The sequence below is a fragment of the Lucilia sericata genome, unplaced genomic scaffold (genome assembly GCF_015586225.1).
Source record: "Lucilia sericata isolate MDLA Ls3-8-SP2 unplaced genomic scaffold, ASM1558622v1 Contig000558F_arrow, whole genome shotgun sequence".
NCBI classification, from domain to species: Eukaryota; Metazoa; Arthropoda; class Insecta; order Diptera; family Calliphoridae; genus Lucilia; species Lucilia sericata.
In genome coordinates, this window is record NW_023994568.1 from 160892 (window position 1) to 183632 (window position 22741).

The window sequence follows — 22741 nt, forward strand, 5'->3', positions numbered from 1 at the left end:
AATCCTTTATTTTAATACTAATGAATCTCCTGTAATCCTTATATTTTCCTAGGTCAATTGTTGCAAGGCATCCTTTCTAGTCTTCAACGTTGATTTCAAATCAGCTTCGTACTTTTCATCCAGCATAAAATGTTTGCTAATATTCTTCTTTATTTTGATATGCTCGGTATTGGGAAATTCTCAGTTTTAAAGCTCAACACTGAACAGTTGTAATATTCATAGAATCCTTTTGTGTGGCTTTAGTTTTTGCAACAGATATACTCTTCTTCTAAGGGCAGTTTTGATACACAACAATTTCACTTACGTTACATGTTAAAATTAGAAACAGAATTAATAGAATTGAATGATTTTATTGACTTGATTCCTGCATTTACGCCCTTGTACATGTACATCTGCTAGCATAGGATATTTACCGTTGACTCAAGAAGGTGTTCGAATAATCTTCAAACTTTATAAACTATTTTATTATATTGTAAAGCCCGCTTTAAATTATCCAAACACTATTCATCTGCTTGCTCCATGTCTCATAATTGGTTTCATCCAATGGATTTGTTGGACTTTATTCCGTTAACGTTATCAATCATAGCCGTTGCGAGCTCTTCAATAATTAATTATATGATTTGATTTTTTTGGCTCAACAAGCAACGACTTTAATTGAGCCAATTTAGAACTTGCACCAACGAAATTTGTTGCATTATCACGGAATATATATGTAGGCACACCTCTACGACCAATCATCCTTTTTAGGGCAGCGATGAAGGCATCTGTTGACAGGTCGGATACGACTTCAATGTGGACTGCTTTCGTTGCGAGACAAACAAATATGGCAATGTATGTTTTATATGGAACATTTCCTCTAATACGCAGATAAGTGTTGACTGGACCACAAAAATCGACTGCCCACCTTGCGAAGGGCCTTGACGGTTTGAGTCGGTCTACATTCAAATTTCCCATCATTGATTTCTGTGGTTTTTTGGGAAAATTCATCGGTTATGAAATTCAATTGAGAGCAAGAATCCAACAAAGCGCATCCCAATTAATAGCGACCAGTGGAGTCACGAACTAGAACCATGGCAGTAGCAAGCAGCACCTGTTCCGGCGAGGATTTTTCCATATGGGTATGTACCGAGGCGGAAGATTCATTCAAGGCAACATGAGAAGAGTTAGGTTCAGCAGCAGGGGGCGAGAAGCTGGTTGAGAGCGATGAAGCAAACTATGATGCGAGCGAAAACAAAATTTGCACTTGAATGTGGAGTAACAACTACTTACTTGATGAACTTTGGACAAACAATTTAGACAAGGGCCTAGACGATTTGGAAAGCCTTGACCGTTTCCAGAGCTTGGCCTTGCAGGCAGTTGAGCAAATGGTTGAATTTTTCAATGTTTGATAAGACAAACTCACGATCGATAACTGATTGAACAAAGTTATGAAATTCTTATATTCACAGTACTTACCACTAAATGTGGGCAATTGGAGTTGAGGCAATTTATGGCTGGAAGTTGGGAAACAAATGGTGGACTCGGACAACGTTTTATTATGAACATCCAAGATTCATTTTGGTTCAGATGTACAAATCTTCGATTTCGGGCCTAGCATTGTCTTCGGAATCGTATTTCTCAACTTGGGTTTGATACGTCAGGTTTTGCTTAAAATACGACTCCAAAATCCCCAAGCGGCACTTCAAATCGCCTGATGAAAGTGTTTTACCTTCTCCCCTTCCAATGGCTTCGATTTGGTTCTTGATGCGGGTAATACTCTTCTTAGTATTAGACCGTATTAGAGTCACTATGTATTTAATTATTTTTCAGCAAAAACCGTTTCTATTTATCGAGCCCACAAAATTTTTATAATGTTTCGTAATAGGTTTTTTTAAAAAATTGATTTGTAGTAGGTACGTCACCACAAATTAGTTTAACAATTTTTTATGTTGCACTGTCTCTTGATTTTGCAAATAGTTTTTTTATGTCTTCTCACAAAGTTTTTTATTTCTGTTAGCACTAGATATTGCTTTTGTATTTGAACCATTGATTCCACTTCACAATACGACCGTACACCTTTTCTTTAAGTTGTACTTCAACGACAATTTTAGAATATACCACGAAGCGAAAACAACAAATTTAGCAAGGTTTAGAAAAATCACTTCCCTTTTACAAAGTTTTGGTGGATCAATGTTTCTAAGTTAAATAATGGAAACATAAATATTAAATTATATTTTTTAATAAATTCATTAGATAACTTTGTTCTTCTAAAAGAAATGGATGTCATATTTGAATCCTTCTTGAGCTTTATGTAATACCATTACACTTGTTATATATAGATTCCTTTTATTTTCTACTTATAATATTCTTTTCCATTAGATTGTTTATCAATTTCGTTACAGTAAGTAAAGACCAATACATCCTTTCCCTTGAAAGTTTATGGAAGCCACATAGAATCAATAGCTTGAGATAAACCTTTAGTTCTGCAACAGGGACTCTAAAATTGTGAAGATTGTTTTGATAAGAGTACAGCTGACTAAAATCGGATATCACTTTAGAAATCTCTTCATCGAAAAACATTTCAAATATTTGAACAGGAGTCAGTTTCATATATGACTCTGTCGTCAGTTTTAATATAAGTCTTTGACTAATTTGAAAACTGCCTTCTTTTAAAACTCTTTACATCCTTAGAGACTTGTCACTTCACAGTATTTTTTTTAATTTCCCAAATATTAAACCTTTTGATCCTTTGATGATATCACTTCACCATATTGGCTATCACTTCACTGTATGTTTCAATCCTTGTGTATTGTAACTTGTATGTTAAAATTTCCAATTATATACTTTTTAATATTTATATTTTGGGTAACGTCTCCCAATTTGTTTATTGCATAGCGTAATACTAATATTAGTTCCGCTTAAGGAAGAAAATAATTTGAATTTGAAGACTATATATTGAAGATATTTTTCATTGATGCAATGTTCTTCTTGGAATAAATGTTCAGCTTCGTTTACTATAGGCAATTATTCCTTTTCTATTTCAAACTCTTTCCCATGTTTCATTCCTATTGAAGCAATGAATTCGAGCATTGCATGATGGCAGTTCCAAACTATGTTTTACCCTAAGATTGTATAAACATAACTCTTAGAATCTTGATGAACCACATTAGAAGGTTCCCTAACAAATGTTCATCCTGACTTTCTTCCCAATTGTTGTATTCTAGCAAGTCATACTAAAACATTGCGCAGATGAATCTGCTAACACATCCTCTCATGTCCTTTCCTTCCAGTCTGAATAAGTATGTAAGTAAGTAAGTAAGAAAGTAATTGAGTTGTAGGACAATCAGAAATATCCGCGTTTCATAGATTTGTTTGCTGTAATGTGAGTGAAAAACAATCTATTAACTTTATAAATAAATTATTCACTTGAGTTTAAATATCACTCGCATATCCATTAACTGTGAGATCTCATTCCTCTTTTTTTCCGACATTATTGAAATCTATAAACATGTACATTTTTACATTTATATTTCTAGCAACGTCTCCCAATTTGTTTATTGCATGGCGTAATACTAATATTAGTTCCGTTTGTGGAAGAAAATAGTTTCTTTAAATTTGAAGACTATATATTGAAGATTTTTATCGTTGATGCAATGTTCTTCTTGGAATAAATGTTCTGATTCGTTTGTCACAATTATTCTTTTTCTATTTCGATTTCTTTCTCTTCCTAAAATGATCAAAACGATCTCTCTGTCCTAAACCAAACAACATCGCTCTGTGTAATTACTTCATAGGGTGTTGTTAAAAACAGGCTTCACACCGTATCCCAGTACACTTCATCCTCGGGGAGAACTAGTTTAGACAGCATTCGACCTACTTGCCTCTCTTTTGATAACTTTTATTTTTACCTAAATTTCCATGTTGTTCTGGGAAAGCAATTTTTCAGGGAAATGCTGAATGCTCAAATCTATTGAAGCAGATTCTCCTTGTGGTTTTAGATGACGTCCTTTGGATGATATGTAATTCATGAGATCCTTGCCTTCAGCTAAATGGACAGGTATATCAATTAAACCTGTTATCAAGTCATCTCTTAAGTCTAAAAGCATGGTTTTAGGATGAAAAATTTTATAAATAAAAAAAAAAAGAATTCCACACAGCCATATCCAGGATATGAAACAGGATATTTTTATACCATCTAATAGTTTTTCTTGGACTAGAATAATATGATAATAGTTGGTCGGATCGATCAATTCCTTCCATATGTTCATTATAAGCAACAACGTCTATTGGTTTCATCTTCTTCTGGTCTCTTCTATTGGATACTTCGATAAGATGTGCCGGAGTTATCCTTCCATTTTGTAACTTAAACATTTCCAGTTCTCCTCCAAATCATTTCTCCCTTCTTTAGTTTTTTAGTGGCTATACACTTAGGATTTGGTTTGCGATTAAAACGTATAGTACCCGTGTGGGTTTTGTAATGTATTACCGTTTGAGACAATTCAACGCTGTTGTTGGAAATGGATCCATAAGTTTCAAGACTACAGTTTTTGTTTTCGATCCTGTCGTATCTTCTATAACTTTTCCTCCAAAAATTTCAGCATTTAAAATGTAGCCATCATTTGAGATGAGTTCATAAAACTTTATGCCGTCCTTAGGACAGTGACTGTGTGACCGCACTTGCACTTACATTTAACTTTCAATAAATTAAAACCTTTAATTTCTCTACCTCTGCCCTGCCCTATCTAATATCAGGACTGAGTTTCTAGGCAGTCCAATATTGCATGAACTTGCGGCTTTATCTAATATAGACATATATAAGATTGAATCGTTCATTCGTGCCTCTAGCTGGTTTAACACCATGTTAATCACGGACATGTAATGTCCCATAGGTTGGTCTTCTCTTGGCAGGATCCACTATAGGGTATCATAACGGAACCATTAGGACCCAAGTGAGTCGGTCAAATGGCCGACTGCCTCAATAACCTAACCTAAGTTAACAAGTTCACACTTAGAGTTGGATTAATTCAAGTTAATCAATTCTAGTTTAATGTAACTTTGGTTTTTATTATAATATTGCTTAATAATCCATTGTTATAAAAGTATTGGTTAATACTAAATTTAAGTTAATATCCACTTAGTAAGCATAAATGAAGAATAAGTGATTGCTCAGTAATGGGTATCATATTGCAACTCAGCATTATGTTTTAAGAGAATGAAGTGATCACATAAAGCTCTTCAGGAATACAATATTTCAGAGCTATTAAATCTGTGTTAAGGGCAAACTGTCTCAACTCAGCAGCTTTCCATCGTTTTTTTTCCTGGGCTTTCGAGCAAACTCTTGAGGAATATGTGGAATAAATGAAGAAAGTTGTTCGAAGAAGGAACATGATTAATTGTTTTCTTTTGAATTACATGCATTATAATTTAAATCTATCAAATGCATACAGTCGTTTGGAAATTGTGATACCATTCCTATTCCAATACTTTACAGCTCCATTTGTATTTCTTCATGAATTGGATGATGATGGAACTTTTATATTTTCTTAAGTTAAAGTCAATGTCTGTCCTTTTTTCTCCCTCTGTTATAGAATAGGTAATAACATTATCTATTTTTTGACCTATTTGGAACAGCCGTTTAAGGACATAAGTCCTTTTATGCCTCACATAAAGGCTTTTGCCGGCGCATTGCAAATAAACTATCGTATTTTAACTGCTATCTGGTTGTCGTCTATAAAAACTCCTTTATTAGTTTACTGCACGTCCGAGAATGGGCCACAGGAACATAGAAGAGCTTTTAAAAACAATGTCTATGTCAATTATTAATTCCTTATGTCTTAAGTTTTTTATGATTAGTGACATTTTTTCTAATTGCTGTTGTAATCCAACATGAACCTATTTACCAGGAGAAACTGTGCGTTCTTCACATTTAAATTTCTTGCCAACCAACCAATCTGCTATTGAAGTTGGGACGGTCTTAATGTTCCAAATTTAAAATTTCTAACAAACTATTGGTTTGGAAATGTTTAATTTAAATTCTTAATTAATTTTAATTATGTCCTGAGTTCTGCCGACTTGCAATTAATGTAACTTGTGGTTAATTAAAAAATGGCAGAGCTAAGAACATGGCTTCAACCTAAACTTATTTCTTTCGTTATCTTCGTAATGCTTGACAATCAGCAATAATTGTAATGATTGACAATCAGCAAAAATATTAATTATAATAAATTAAAATTAAGAGATGCCAGATGGTATAAAAAATCATGGGGATTTTTGTAGTGGCGTTAACAAGGAGTCTGATAAAATAATAAAAGTGCTTATTTTATGTCTGATCCAATAAAGAGAGTTATTTTTTACTAATTGCAATTGCTGATCATTCCTTTTCGAGTAGGAACTATAATTTTCGATTGTTTAGCTCCTTAGATTTTATATATTATTATAACTTGTGCTAATACCAATGGAAAGTTAAGATTTTTCAATTGTGATAATCCTTCTTTGAAAATTTCTGACACCTTTTAGTACTTGGTTGTTTAAGGTAACTTATTGCATAAATATCCACGTTGTTTGAAAGTTTGGTCTCTAAGTATATCCATATATACTTCCCTTGATAAACTTTAGAGGGATCTAAAGTAACTACTAACATCCACTTATGGTCACTCAATCGTCACTCTCTTCTCTCTGCACAATCAGATAGAAATACTTGAGTTATTGTACAGATTAATAAAGTCCGATAATCTTCCTGAAGGATCTGAATTTCTGTATCTCTCTGCACAATCTCATAGGGATTCTTGACAGAAATTTAGGTCTAAATACTATGTTATAGTACTGATTAATAAAGTCCAATGTTCTTCCTGAAGGATCTAACTTTCTATCTCTATCTCTAAAATACTGAGTAATTGTACTGATTAATAAAGTCCGATGTTCCTCCTGAAGGAACTAATTTTCTATCTCTATCTCTGTGCAATCTGATAGGGATTCTTGACAGAAATTTAGGTCAAAATACTGAGTAATTGTACTGATTAATAAAGTCCGATGATTTTCTGTCTCTCCCTCTGCACAATCTGATAGGGATTCTTGACAGAAATTTAGGTCTAAATACTGAGTTATTGTACTGATTAATAAGGTCCAATGTTCTTACTGAAGGATCTGATTTACTCTCTCTCTCTCTATCTCTGCGCAATCCGATAGGGATTCTTGACAGAAATTTAGGTATAAATACTGAGTTATTGTACTGATTAATAAAGTCCAATGTTCTTACTGAAGGATCTGATTTACTCTCTCTCTCTCTATCTCTGCCCAATCTGATAAGGATTCTTGACAGAAATTTAGGTCTAAATACTGAGTAATTGTACTTATTAATAAGGTCCGGTGCTCTTCTTGAAGGAGCTGGTGTTTATTATAATAGTTTAGTATCTCTGTTACACTTTTGGTACTGGATAGGATGTCAGAAACAGAAAGTAATGATACCTGTAATGATACCTGCTTTCGCAATATTTGTTTCCATGTTGAATTCTCTCTCGTATCCAAAAGTATTTTTTTTCCAATTTTGTAATTCGAACTCAAAATGGGCTTGATCACCAGTTCGTAAATTAGAAAAAATTTTCTTTATATGAATTTTAAATGTATTTATTGTTATCTTTTCTTCTGTAAAATATAAAAAACAAAAAATTATTTAGAAGTTTTATTATTAGGAATAAGTTAATATAAGTTGAGTTAACTATACTTACCTTTAAATTTGTCATATAAATGTTGGAGATTCCATTTAGATAACAATTCATTGACATTCATATTGATCGAGTTGTAAATTACTGAAACATTCGACATTTTTTACATCACATAAAACGCTTGAGAGAGGGGTTTCAGTACAATTGTTGTTGTTCATTTGACTTTCTTTAATGAAATTAATTACGGGATTTAATACTAAATCCTCCACAAATTTTCTTATGCAATTTACGTCGACACGTGAGAAATTGCTGAACGTGTGCAATTTTGTAACAAATTTAGAACCGGAATCATATATTTCTGCGAGTTTTTTTTGATAATTAAATGTTTTATGAACTATTTTCGCATCAGATCTTTGATTAACTGCGCAATCATTATTTATATCATTTATTGTAATAGTATTTATGGAAGTAGTTTTGTTACCTACTCTAATGTCAAAATGTTTAGTTAAATATCTTTTAAATGAAAATTTTTTATGAAATTTTTGAAAACATCCACTATATGTGCATTCATATACAATATTGGATGGAATTACGTGGGGTTTTAAATGAGCAAAATAGAGCTCGATTGAGCCGTAAAAATTTTCACATAAAAAACACTTAATTTCCATAGCAATAAAACAATTATAAAAATAAAAAATTAAAATTATTAAATAATCTTTACACTCTTTTCAACAATTTAATTTGGTTTAATTTAATTTCAATTTTTCCACTTTATTATATTTTAATTTGCAAATATTTTTTACCACACTTTTTTCACATTAGAATGTAAAGAACGAAAAAAAACACCGTTTTAACAACGCACGTACGAATATAAATAAATACCGATCACGACCTCACGCAAGAAATCATTGTTTATTGAAAAGTTCGAAAAAAATTTTATTGAGCCAATTAAATATTTAATCAAAGCTGTTTTTGTCAGTTAACGCGTTAATTGAAAAAAAGAGCCTATAATGTTTTCTGTGTACTGAGTAATTGTACTGACTAATAAAGTCCGATGTTCCTTCAGAAGGATCTAATTATCTCTCTCTCCCTCTCTGCACAATCTGATAAGGATTCTTGACAGAAATTTAGATCTAAATACTGAGTAATTGTACTGATTAATAAAGTCCAATGTTCTTTCTGAAGGATCTGATTTTCTCTCTCTCTATCTCTGCACAATCTGATAGGGATTCTTGACAGAAATTTAGGTCTAAATACTGAGTTATTGTACTGATTAATAAAGTCCAATGTTCTTACTGAAGGATCTGATTTTATCTCTCTGTGCACAATCTGATAAGGATTCTTGACAGAAATTTAGATCTAAATACTGAGTAATTGTACTTATTAATAAAGTCCAATGTTCTTTCTGAAGGATCTGATTTTCTCTCTCTCTCTCTCTCTCTGCACAATCTGAGAGGGATTCTTGACAGAAATTTAGGTTTTAATACTCAGTAATTGTACTCATTAATAAAGTCCGATGTTCCTCCAGAAGGATCTAATTATCTCTCCCTCCCTCTCTTCACAATCTGATAAGGATTCTTGACAGAAATTTAGATCTAAATACTGAGTAATTGTACTGATTAATAAAGTCCAATGTTCTTTCTGATGGATCTGATTTTCTCTCTCTCTATCTCTGCACAATCTGATAGGGATTCTTGACAGTAATTTAGATCTAAATACTGAGTTATTTTAGTGATTAATAAAGTCCAATGCTCTTACTGAAGGATCTGATTTCCACTATCTCTGCACCATCTGATAGGGATTATTGACAGAAATTTAGATCTATATACAGAGTTATTGTAGTAATTAATTAAGTCCAATGTTCTTACTGAAGGATCTGATTTTTATTATAATATTTGAATATCTCTATAAGCTTTTATTGCTCGAAAGGATGTTAGAAAAGTGGACACCGACAATTCGCCATGTAAGATTGACTGTTTACAATATTATGAAATGCTTATAACTAAATAATTATATACATCATTATTCCGTTCAAACGTTGGGCAAGTTCCCAGATGAAATAGAATCCTGCGTCGAATTACCACTAGCTTGATCGTGTGCATTGTCAGCATAATTTTGTCATTGTTCATGTGCACTTGTATGATAATACAACCTACTGACTAACGGTTCGTATATATTGGAATTAGAACTTTGATTAACATCGGGAAAATAATTTATTGTAATAATATTTACACATATTTAAGTCGCTATGTACCCAATCTAATGGCTTCAAAATGTTTTCCTAAATGTCTTTGAAATAAAATTTTTTATGAAATTTTATAGGAAATTTTTATAAAAAAAAAAATCGCTTAAAGTTTGACTATATATACTTCTAACACAGAAGTAATTATGCATGAATCAATGTATTGTTTTTTTGTATTACCTTTCCTCTGATTTCCGACATGCATATATATGTTGAAAACTATAATCATGTACATTTTTAAATTTATATATCCAGCATTGTCTCCCAATTTGTCTATTGCATGGCGTAATACTAATATTAGTTCCGTTTGAGTAAAAAAATATTTCAAATGATAGACTTTTATTTATTTATTTTAATTTTATTTGTTTTATAATTATAAACGTAAACTTTCTGACTCGCTATGCGAGTCCGAGTGATAAAATATAACTAACTATTAAATATAACTAACTATTAAAAGAATCTATTTCGAATTTCATAACAATTCTTAATTCTATTGCGTCTAATAGTACATACCGACAGAATTCCCTGTGTGCGCAAATATACTATTGGAATATAAATTCCAATTCTTAAATCTAGCTTAAAAATAATGTATTGACTGTACCGGATGATTGGCACATATAACTCACTATTGTATAAAAATTATGAAAGAATTTCATACAATAATCTTAGCTGAGGATTAAATACCTGGCTCACCCAACTGCCAACTTTTCAGTTGATCCTCTATACAGCTCAAATGTGTAGGCGAAACCCATTGTATCACCTAGTACAAACAAATTTAAGCCCCACTTTTTTTATTTGATTGGTAAATATTGTTTCATATAACTTCGTTTTTTCGTGGAGCACATTTGCTCATCTACACTCAATCTCTTTAGTTTCGGTACGTTAGAAAAAGTTCTACTTAGGTTATCGATAATTGGCCAAATTAGGTTACGATTGGGATCATTTCGAACAGGCATTTTGCTTTTATCGTTAAAATGCTAAGACTCCCGAATTTGGATCATTTCGAACAGGTATTTTGCTTTTATCGTTAAAATTTGAAGACTCCTGAATTTTTTCAAAGCGTTTCAGAGGCTTTTGACACTGTACGTAGTTTTCTGCAGATTAGAAGTCTCTGGAATTTGGATATCGAATACAGTGAAACTAAAAGCTTGATCCACATCAGCATATCTTAAAGAAATAAATGACACCAAATACACCAGCATAAATGACACAAAAAAAGGATCCTGCTCCAGTATGGTCTCCTTCGCTGAGTGATACCCAGTGGAGAAATATTTAAAGGATGCAAGCAAATAACCTCGAAGCACCACCTACACGAGGAAACGAAGGACCTCCCAGTCGAGGAACATAATGACATGCTGACTAAACAGTTCCTCCTGGGATGTCACCGGGGGAGTCATCCTAACTTTAATATCACACAGTTGAATGCTCCCCCGAGGCATGTCAGGGAAGACCTTCGTGTATAGGAGGAGAGTGTGCAGGATCCCTTGGATCGGAGTTCGTATACAGCAGCTTAGAACGACATTCGTAGAGATGCCATCAATACCGCGGTTTCAGTGTAGTCCCCAATATATGCCCAGCATGTGATCAGAAAGAAAAGAACTCGAATTATTTGTGGTTACATTATCTATTTTTCCGGAACTATTTTTATTCATTTAAAAAGTAAAATTAATGAGATCCTAGATCCTTATGGTGAAGGTATTAAGTCTGCTTCTCTTGGCGGTTATATAAACACCAGCCACAGGAATCCCAAAACAAAAGCTATCATTTCCTTTCGAAGTTGGGATAGTTTCTGTCAGCTTTTTTTGGCGGTTATACAAGCACAAGCCATAGAAAAGGCTTCCTCTGATGAAACGGAAGTGACAGGAATCCCAAAACAAAATCTATTATTACCTTTCGAAGTAGGGATATTTTCTGTCAGCTTCTCTTGACCACAGAGAAGGCTTCCTCTGATGAAACGGAAGTGGCGGGAATCCCAAAACAAAAACCATCATTTCCGTTCGAAGTTGGGATAGTTTCTGTCAGCTCCTCTTGGCCACAGAAACGGCTTCGTCTAATGAAACGGAAGTGGCGGGAATTCCACAACAAAATTCATCATTTCCTTTCGAAGTTGGGATAGTTTCTGTCAGCTTCTCTTGGCGTTTATACAAGCACCAGCTACAGGGTATCTGTGGGAACCAAACTCACTTGTTCGTAAAAATATTTGTTCTTTGTTGAGATAAATGTTTGTGATTTTGTTTTGTTTAAATTGTTTTATTTAAATGTTTTTTTTTTCGACTAAAACCAATCTCCTTCGGCGTCGAAGACTAACTTCTTTTTTTGTTGTTGCCGCGTAAGTACGGCTTGAGGCGTACTTACACCGCAGCTGAATTGCAGGCCGGTGCTACTCAGTCGAGGTCGATTGAGTCGTTGCCATCTTCGCTTAAGTACCGATTCTTGACAATATGGAAAATTTTTGTTTTTATAACTATTGTTCCTATGACTTTCTTGATTCCTGAATGCCAAAACCTGTCGTTCTTTTATTTCAGCCGTTTGCTCGACTACCAGTTTAGCAAAATAACCTCTTTTGGGTCTGAAAAGTATGAAGATGCCAAGATTGACTTTACTAAATCAGATTTAGCATTTAATCTACACATCCCAACTGTTTGTTCAATCGCCATTTCGTGAGCTTTATAAAAGCTCTTAGTTATTCCCTCGATAGTCAAAGAACGTTTGTAAGCGTCAGCAAGTATTGCTGTTTGCTTTAAAAAATCCGCAAAATTATAATTTTTAAGCGTAAGAGCTGAAATTTTAACCGCAATAATTTTCGAATTATCAGGTTTAATATTTGTTTTCAAAGCAGAGTTTTAATTTCATATATTGTAGCAACGTTATCTGGTAATGCTTCACAAGCTTTTGCTTCCAATTTAGATTTAATAAAATGCACAATTTATTTTAGTTTTCAATTTCTCTGTCACGGTCGCCATATTATATTTTTATCCTTTATTTAAATTAAACAAATCAAACAACTTGGTTTATTTCAAGGTTTGACAAAGAATGATCGTCTGCATCATCATGTTTCTTTATTATCATATTCTTATTACTTATTATCTTATTCTAAACGCGTGTTTACATTGTAGGCGTGCTTACATAATATAAGGAGTATTTACATATTTTTACAGGGATGGCACTTTGTATTCTGGTACTTTACATATACGTTTTACAGGTGTTTACTCCGGCCAATGTTCAATACCAACGAAACAAATCGAACCTAAAGGGAGCCTTTTCATATGAAAATTTTACTTTCCAAGTTGATGAAGTGTTAGAAAGGTCCTCAGTTATTACTATCGCAAACATTGCGATATTCTAACCAAGAGTCGAGAAAATAGTCAAAAACTCTATGTGTGTGTACTTTCTAGTGCGAATAGAAATTCAGTTGTCAACAGTAGTATAAATATAAGGCTTCTGGGCCACTTTTTAATGACAGACATTTGGGAGGAATTGTGTTAAAAGTACATACAAACAATACATTTTAGCAGGGAGACATTTTTTTTATTTTTTTGCACTTTTAATTGTGACGAATTTAGAAACTGATGACTTGCTCAAATAGTGTTTTGGATAAAAAAACGGAACATTAATTTCCGTTGTATTTAACCTTGAATTTTAATACGCATACAGTCCCATGGAGTTGGGTTCTTGACCCAAATCAATTGTATATTCAAATATTTGTAATTACCCTAAAACTCTTTTAAGCAAAATTAATCGATCTTCCCATATATTTATTATGTACTGCTATAATGTTTTTTAAATCCTTTTCTGCTTTAAGGGGAGCTTTTGAATTGTGGTGTTATAGAAGCCTATTGCTTTAATAATCAACTCCTCTACATCCATATTTTCATTATTTTGTTTCAATATTGTAATGTGCTCCAAAAGAGACAAATGTATCCTCTCATCTGTATTTGTTTGAATTGTGGTGTTATAGAAGCCTATTGCTTTAATAATCAATTCCTCTACATCCATATTTTCATTATTTTGTTTCAATATTGTAATGTGCTCCAAAAGAGACAAATGTATCCTCTCATCTGTATTTGTTAACAACAGCATCGCTTATGAAGAAATTATTATTCCCATGATTTGCCGTTGCCGTTTGATCTGATATTTCGATTTAATATCAACATTTTCAGTTTCCTTATTGTCAGATTCTAATCGACTGCAACATCTGGAACTTGGTTCTTTTAACGAGGCCAACCATCTGAGCGGCTGGTGGTCAGTGTTGACGAAGAACTTATTGCCAAACAAGTAAGGACGAAAATACTTAGTTGCCCACACTATAGCTAAGAGTTCTCTTTCTCTCTATTGTACTGTAATTCCTTCCATGGTTATTTAGTGTTCTGCTAGCATAGCAAATGGGTTTATTATCCTGGCTGAGAACAGCACCCAACGCCACATTACTAGCATCCGTAGTAAGGACGAATTTTTTGTTAAAGTCCGGATAGGACAGTATTGGTGGATTGGTTGTGATTCTTTTTAGCTTTTGAAAGCCTCTTTATGAGAAGGATCTTCAGTATTTATCCTGGCATTCTTATTCAAATACTTTATTATAGGTCCTGCCATAGAAGAATAATTCTTTATGAATATCCTATAGTACCCAGTGAAATCCAAAAATGATTTTATTTGTTTTACATTACCGGGGATAGACACCTTAACAATTGTCTCAATTTTAGACTGACAAGGTTTAAGGCTGTCGGGTGTAACTATATGACCCAAGAATCGAGTTTAGAAAATATCTTTGTTAAGCTGCTCAAATGTTCATCAAATTAAGATGAAAAAACTAATATGTCATCTATATAGATAACGAAAATTTTATTGATATAATCACTTAAAATGTGATTCATCATGCCTTGAAAGGCAGCGGGTGCATTCTTTAAATTCGTTTAAATTTCGTTAATCAATGACAATGCGCCATTTTCGCTTACAATCATTATCCAGCTTTTTAGGTACTATCCATAAGGGTGAGTTATAAGGCGATTTACTCGGCCTAACTATTTCCTGGATTAGCAAATCCTTTATCTGGGTTTCAATTTCCCTTTCATGTGCTTTGGAATATCTATAAATTTTAGAGTACACCGGTTTTTCCGATGTTGTGACAATACTATGTTTAACCGTATTAGTAGTTGTCAGAGCTTGACCTTCTTGGTAGAAAGTAGCTCTACTTTTCTTTAAAAACACATACAACCTGTGCCTTTCCTCATCATTCAGACGATCTGGCAACTCTATGTTACCAATCAATCGGCCCGAATGAAACATTATTTCGACATCATTAACGCAAAGTCTCAACTTATAAATGTCTGTTATGACACCCATTGACATCAACACATTATTTCCGATTATACAATCGAAAGTCTTATTCTCCAAATCAACAAGTTTAATAGACATAGTTTCATCCCTTGCATTAAACTCCAAAGGGACGTTAACTACAACCTCTTCATCCACCATTCTACTATATCGTTTAATTTATGGTGCAATTCCTCAACATTCAGAGCCACAACGTTCATGGCCTGATTTCGCAACGCCAAAAATGATTCCTTTACACCAAATTCCTCTCTGAGTTTGATAATAATCTGTTCCCAAGTTGGTTCTACAAGATTCTCAATTGATTTTAAGGCTTTACCATGAAGACGGTTCGTCAAAATAGATCTAATAACTGCCTTGTGTTCATCTGCCACTAAAGACAACACCGTATTCACGTCTCGCAAATAACTTGTTAGAGCATATTCATTTGACCCACTAAATGGCGAGCCTCACGTAATCCTTCTGCTAGTGTTAACGACATTTTCTTTTTGATATGGTTCTCGGATAACTCTGGCTTCAACCACCAAATTAATACATCTATTTCTATAAGTTTCAACGAGAGCTTTAAATTTTTTTCGCTATAAGATTCTGTTTTTAACTTGGTCACAATCAGAGAAAGGTGACGATTGATTCACTATTGAATAAAGTTCATGCTCCAAAATTTGCGGCATAATGGAATGAAAGAACCCTTCTCATTTACGGTCAGCTACTGTCAGACACATTATATGATACCAGAGCTACAGCTACAACCCCAAACAATCTTTTGACGAATGCTTTGGACAATTGCCCTAAAACTGGGTTTATCCTTAACAGTTTCAATATATTGTGTGGGATTTCCATTGAAAGCTCTCAGTTCTTTTACACTGTCAGCTAGACGACTTATGTCCTTCAAGTCATCTTTTCCGTTCATGGTCGTTGCAGAGGTCTAACCTCATCGTTAAACGGACCCAGTATATTTCCCTTCGTCTTTTCAAGTTCCTCTAATCTTTTTTAAACTTGTTCATAAGTACAAAATCATTTACAACCATCTCTTTCAAATCATTGCGTCTGTGATTTGTTGACAGGATTTGTTTGACATAACAAAATATTATTAAATATTTAATTGACAAAAATGCTGAAAAATTTTATTACCAATAGTAATGATGATGTCGATTGAGTAGATTGCCGTAATTTCTTTCTTTCCAAAAACATCAATGTCTTGAAATATTTCCATGCAATTGAAATTTCTTCGTCGGTACCTTGGCCAGATTTTTTTCGTAACTTTTCAATGTTACAGTTAAAAGTTATGCGTAGATTAGCCCAGATCGTGCGATCTGTTCTAGATATGTTTCCAAAAGAGCCCTGATGTTTTCATCACTATATGATTCCGTTTTGAGTTTGTTAATAATCAACGATAGTTGACGGTTTACCGTAGAGTAAAACTCAATGTCAACTGTTGAAGACCCCAGTGACAGCTGATTAAGCTGGTGTTCCAAGGTTTGAACATCCTGCTTATCAGCATAATGAAGTGAAAAAATTCTTTTTATTTCCGTCCAATCATTATCAAATACATTGTACGAAATCAATGTAGTATCTGCAGCGCCAATGATTTTCTGGCGAAAACTTTGTAAGATAGCAGCACGGTAAATAGGTCTTTCTTTAACTATCTCAAAGGACCTCAATTCTTTTACGCTGTCGGGAAGACGACTAATGTCTTTCAAATCACTTTCTGTGCGTGGTCGTTTAAGATGATTATCATCAAAATTCGCATTCCCTGTGATCTTTTTTCGTATAACGCTTAAGATATCATAGTATTTAGGAGTGCCTCTTAGAGGTTAGTAGATCTGTAAAATTCTATCCACAATCTTTTTCCAAGAGCTAAATTCTCCTGGATTCCAAGAAAATTCTCTTAAATTCCTGGTATGTGTGTTGTCTAAATTCGAAACGTTGCCAATATGCGATGGGTCAATAGTTTGGTCGGTGTAATTTAATTGGGAATTCGCTTGCAAGAGGCCTTGAAATTGGGTCTCTATTACCTTCCAATTTAATGGAGTATTGTAAGATTCTAGGGCATCATACTTGTTCCCTGTGATCTTATTTCGTATAACGTATCAAGCCGTTTTGAGACCTCTTGGCAGCAACCGCGAAAATTCATAAAAAATATGTTCGTGCACATAACTATTGAGTACAACTATGTCTGAATAAGCTAAGAACTGGTGGAACTCAGTCGTTTTCCAATGTAATCTTCCAACGATTTTGGCTTTCTCGAAAATTCCTTTTTTCCGAGTTGTTGTCCTCAGTAGTGTGTTTATAGGGCTCCTTGGCCACTTTTTAATGACAAACATAGAGGAGTAACTTGTAATGAGTATTTTATAGAGGAAATTGTTTTTATGAAATTGAGAACCTGTTGAACAGAGCAAGTTGTTTTTATTATACTGTGAATCAATGAATTAATTTTTTTTTGTAATTATAAACTGATGACTTGCATAAATAGCGTTTTGGTAGTTTTTGTTTATATGAGTAATGTAGAATAATTATTGGTGTGTTAATAATAAACGGAACATTAATTTTCCGTTGAATTTAACCTTGAATTTGAATACGGAGCTGGAGTTGTTGAAGTAAGTAACTCAAGTATGGAAATTTTTCTTAAATGTTAATTTGATTATAAGAATGTTGTTATATTTATCATTTTTAGATGTTTTTTTTTTTGTTTCTGCTTCAAAATTTTATTTTATTTTATTTTTCTAATTTTATTATCAGACATAATATATTTAATATATTTTTAACGTAAAATATTTGTACTATCGCTAATAATTATATGTATTATCTTCCATTAACTCCAGGCCAGTTTTTTTTCAATTTCAATCTTCCAAATGTGAATGCATCTCCGTCCTCAAAAAAGAAAACCTCACCCTCTGCATTATTCCACATTATTTCAATTTTTTCTATCTGCTCACATTTTATGCCATCTTTTGCGGCAGTCTTTAGCAGTAGCGGTGCTAGCTGCTCTTCGATTTTTGGGAAGAAATTTTTTTCTTTCTGCATCAATTCCCAAATAGTAGAGGCAGAATTTAGGACCATTTGGTGATTGACCACCTTTGTAAATAATTGTCAACTTTTTATCGCTCAATTTGGATAAATATGGATCTTCTTTATTTAAAAATTTGTTCATTCTTCTTGGAAGATAAAACAATTTATTATTTTCTAAGTATGTCATTACTTTTGATCCATATTTAGTTTCATTCCATTCAAAACTTCAGATTTTAAGAAGGCTGTTCTATTGGAATGTCATCCACTCTTGTATACTCTGGCTTAATAACTAATGCGATATTAATAATTTGTTCAAACATCTGAAAATTGTTTATTAATTATTTTATAATATTAATTTATAATATTATAATATTATACAACTTTGCAAGACGAATAATAAAAATTGTTTGAGATTTTCAGAATTCATTTTTCCTAAACCATAAATAAAATATTGCTTAAGAGGCATGTTAGGTGACTTCCCAAAACAAAACTTCAAATTATAATTCACAAAACGAACCATTGCAAGATGTAACGCCAAGTAGGGTACACTTATTCCCACCCACTGACAGTAAGTCAGACGCCGTGACAAGAAAAATACCCTTATTATAAACTTGTCCCTGGTTTAGACACGATTTTTTACTTACTGAACTTCATATTTGGTTTTAGTTATCATTCCCCGTTTAAATTATTTATAATTGCATGATTTTATGTTTTCTATAAATTCAAGAAACAATATTTATTTGTAGCATTTCAATTAAAAATTTTAAAATCAAAATCATAAACTTTATGAATTTATTAATATAACTTTATAATTAGAATAATTAATAAAATTTAACATCTGACATTGCCCTTCTCCTCTTATCAAAATATATAACTTATTAATTATGAAGTAAAATTAAATTATGTTTAATCTTAATTAAAATTAAATCATATTTAATTTTATGTGTAATTAAAATCTAATATAAGTAATATTAAATTTTAATTAAAATTTAGAAACTTATTAATTAAGATTACTTAATTGTAATTTAGAAAAAATTTCATATTAAGTTTTAAGAGGATTTTAAAGTATTAATTTGTCGAAATTTTATCTTAAATTATTATGGAAATTAGCTACTGATAGGGTTTTTCCATAAATTTAATTTTTCTTATTTTTATATGAATTTAGTTTAACAAGTTATGGATTTTTGTGAATTTGGCTATTCCGGAAAGATTATTCGAAGTACTTAAAATTTACTTAGGTACTCTAAATGGAGACCACACTATTAAATAAATGACCAATTGTAATTAGGAATTAATTAAGACCTTCTAATTCTTGATTGGTTTTTCCTTTTGAACACTTAACAATTTTAGTTCTTCTTTTACTTATCTGGTAATATTGGTGATTTGGGGAGTATATAATTAGCGACTAGATGACCTGTTGACACGTGGTTATGATGATACATATGTTTAGAACCTGAGGTTGCACGAAGCTCCGTTGGCACGTGGTAAAATAAAACCACGTGTGCTTAAAACACATGAGGTTTCAGAAAGCATCTTTGACACACGGGCAGGTGTTATGTAAGATTCTTGTGGAATGACGTGACTAGTGAACCACATGGGCTTAAAAGTCTTGAGGATTTACAAATCCTCCTTGAAACGTAGATTAGTGCGACGAAAAGTCCACGTGGCTAAAACATTGAGGTTTGCTAAATCCTCCTTGAAACAGGGATTAGTATGACGAAAAGTCGTCCACGTGGCTAAAACCCTGAGGTTTGATAAATCCTCCTTGAAACGTGGATTTATTATAAAAAACCAAGATACCGAAACTTCGTGAAGCTGGTGACGCTCCCAACAATCCTTCAATGAAATAGTTTGCTTAGGAACTTTTTTAAAAAAATACCTAGGGATCACACGTAGTGAATTCCTTCCCTATGAAAAAGAAATATACCACATTGAGAAGAAAATACTCCATGTTAACTAAGCACGAATGCCTTACCTCAGAATTTTTTTGAATTCCCTTAAGGATAATGGTTAATATTTGTCTGCTCCAAGGACACGATAAATTTAATTATGTTCATTGAACTTTTTCTTTTCCTTACTTGGGTTTTCTTTTTTTTTTTCTAATTTTACTACAGTCGCCTTATTTTTCCGCACTTATTGTTGTCTATTCAACGTTCACTTTATTAATTATACTCATAGATATGAGTGTAAATAAAAGAAATATGTGAAACATTGGAATTTGTTTTACTGGTCCATTTAAAAGAAGTGAGGGAATGAACCCTTAATGGAATTTGTTTTTCTTTTACAAAAAAAAAAAAAATACTTAAATTCAACAAAATAAAAAAATTATTTTTTATAACAAAAAAAATTGTAACAACTTACAAAAAAAAATTAAATCTTCTCACACAAATTCTAAGAAAATCCTCCCAAAAAATTCATCTCAAAAAATTCATCCCATATGCCAGAAGCCACAAACCACAAAATTTACAAAAAATATAAAACTCAAAATTAATCTTCTCACACAAATTCTAGAAAAAAATCCTTCCAAAAAATTCCTCCCAAAAAACTCCTCCCAAAAATTCATCCCATATGCCAGAAGCCCCATAAATATACTACTCTCAACGTCAACTGTTTAACGGTTTACCGTAGAGTAAAACTCAACGTCAACTGTTGAAGACCCCAGTGACAGCTGATTAAGCTAGTGTTCCAAGGTTCGAACATCCCGCTTATCAGCATAATGAAGTGACAAAATTATTTTTATTTCCGTCCAATCTTTATCAAATACATTGTACGAAATCAATGTAGTATATGCAGTGCCAATGATTTTCTGGCGAAAGCTTTGTAAGATAGCACGGTAAATAGGTTTTTCTTTAACTATCTCAAAGGACCTCAATTCTTTTACGCTATCGGGAAGACGACTAATGTCTTTCAAATCACTTTCTGTGCGTGGTCGTTTAAGATGATTATCATCAAAATCCGCGTTCTCTGTGATCTTATTTCGTATAACGCTTAAGATATCATAGTATTTTGGAGTGCCTCTTAGAGGTTAGTAGATCTGTAAATTTCTATCCACAATCTTTTTCCAAGAGCTAAATTCTCCTGGATTCCCAGAAAATTCTTTTAAATTCCTGGTATGTTGTCTAAATCCGAAACGTTGCCAATATGCAATGGGTCAATTGTTTGCTCGGTGTAATTTGCAGTCGAGTTTAATTGGGAATTCGCCTGCAAGAGGCATTGAAATTGGGTCTCTATTACCTTCCAATTTAATGGAGTATTGTAAGATTCTAGTTCATCATACTTGTTCCCTGTGATCTTATTTCGTATAACGTATCAAGCAGTTTTGAGACCTCTTGGCAGCAACCGCGAAAATTCAAAAAAATATGTTCGTGCACATAACTATTGAGTACAACTATGTCTGAATAAGCTAAGAACTAGTGGAACTCAGTCGAATCAGTTACTGGTCCATATAGGTTCGCATTTTCATTAATTAAATTTTCGATAACTTTCCCTTCATGCAGCATGAGTTTAATGCTATTAAGTTGTTTTGATACTTTCACTTTGAACTGGATTTGTATCCAATATTGTATTAACAGTTTGGGCGCCAGTTATTCAAATAATAAACTCACCAAAATCTATGTTTTGCAGCTCTTGAATCTCAATCTGATCGTATGCTATAACAACTTTACAGACATTATTTTGTCTGTTTTTAATAAAAACCCTTTTTTTAATTATTTTGTTTATCTTTTTAATTGTTTATTTGAAATATCATATAATTAACAAAATGTAGAGTTTATTCAAAGATTTAAGTTTTATTTTGATGTAAAATTCAAATAATAATAAAATATAATAAAAGTACAAAAAATGAGAGTTTCAAAAATATAGAGTTTAAGTTCTTGCGTAAGCGACCGACTTCGTTGAGAGGTTGAAGATGACTGACTCTTCCTTGAATATGCACATGCGCACACCTTTTTTCACATTCCTACAAAAATGTAAATGTTTAAATTTTAACTGTATTGTAGAAGTTAGTTTAGAACAATAGATAGATGTATGATATATTGATTAGAATCTGTTAAATATACAGTTTCACATTTGCTTTTTTTTACAATAAACTGAATATAGAATATAGAACTATGGATTCATAATAAACTTACACTTAGTTCTTTTTAATTCGAATAACTTCTTTCGTAACACACTTAAACGTTGACTTTATTTCAATCTTAAGCTCTTGCACGAACATGATTGAAATGTCAAATATTAAAGTTAATAAATTCTGTCTACAATCCTGTCAGGCAGATGGTACGGTGCTCTAGGGTATTAATTGTCCCATGTACTCTTAAAATAACCGATTTCTGAATTTTCGGTTCTATATTATTTGTGTTAAAATCATCCTTATGTGTCTGAAGTCTTGTAGTTACCTTCAGCACTTGTTTTTTTATTTCTATATTCTGAAAATCTGTAAATACAATGAGCATTATAAATTAGATTCAAAATAATTTTTTAATAATATATAATATTTATATTTGTTGTTTAATGTTATCCCATC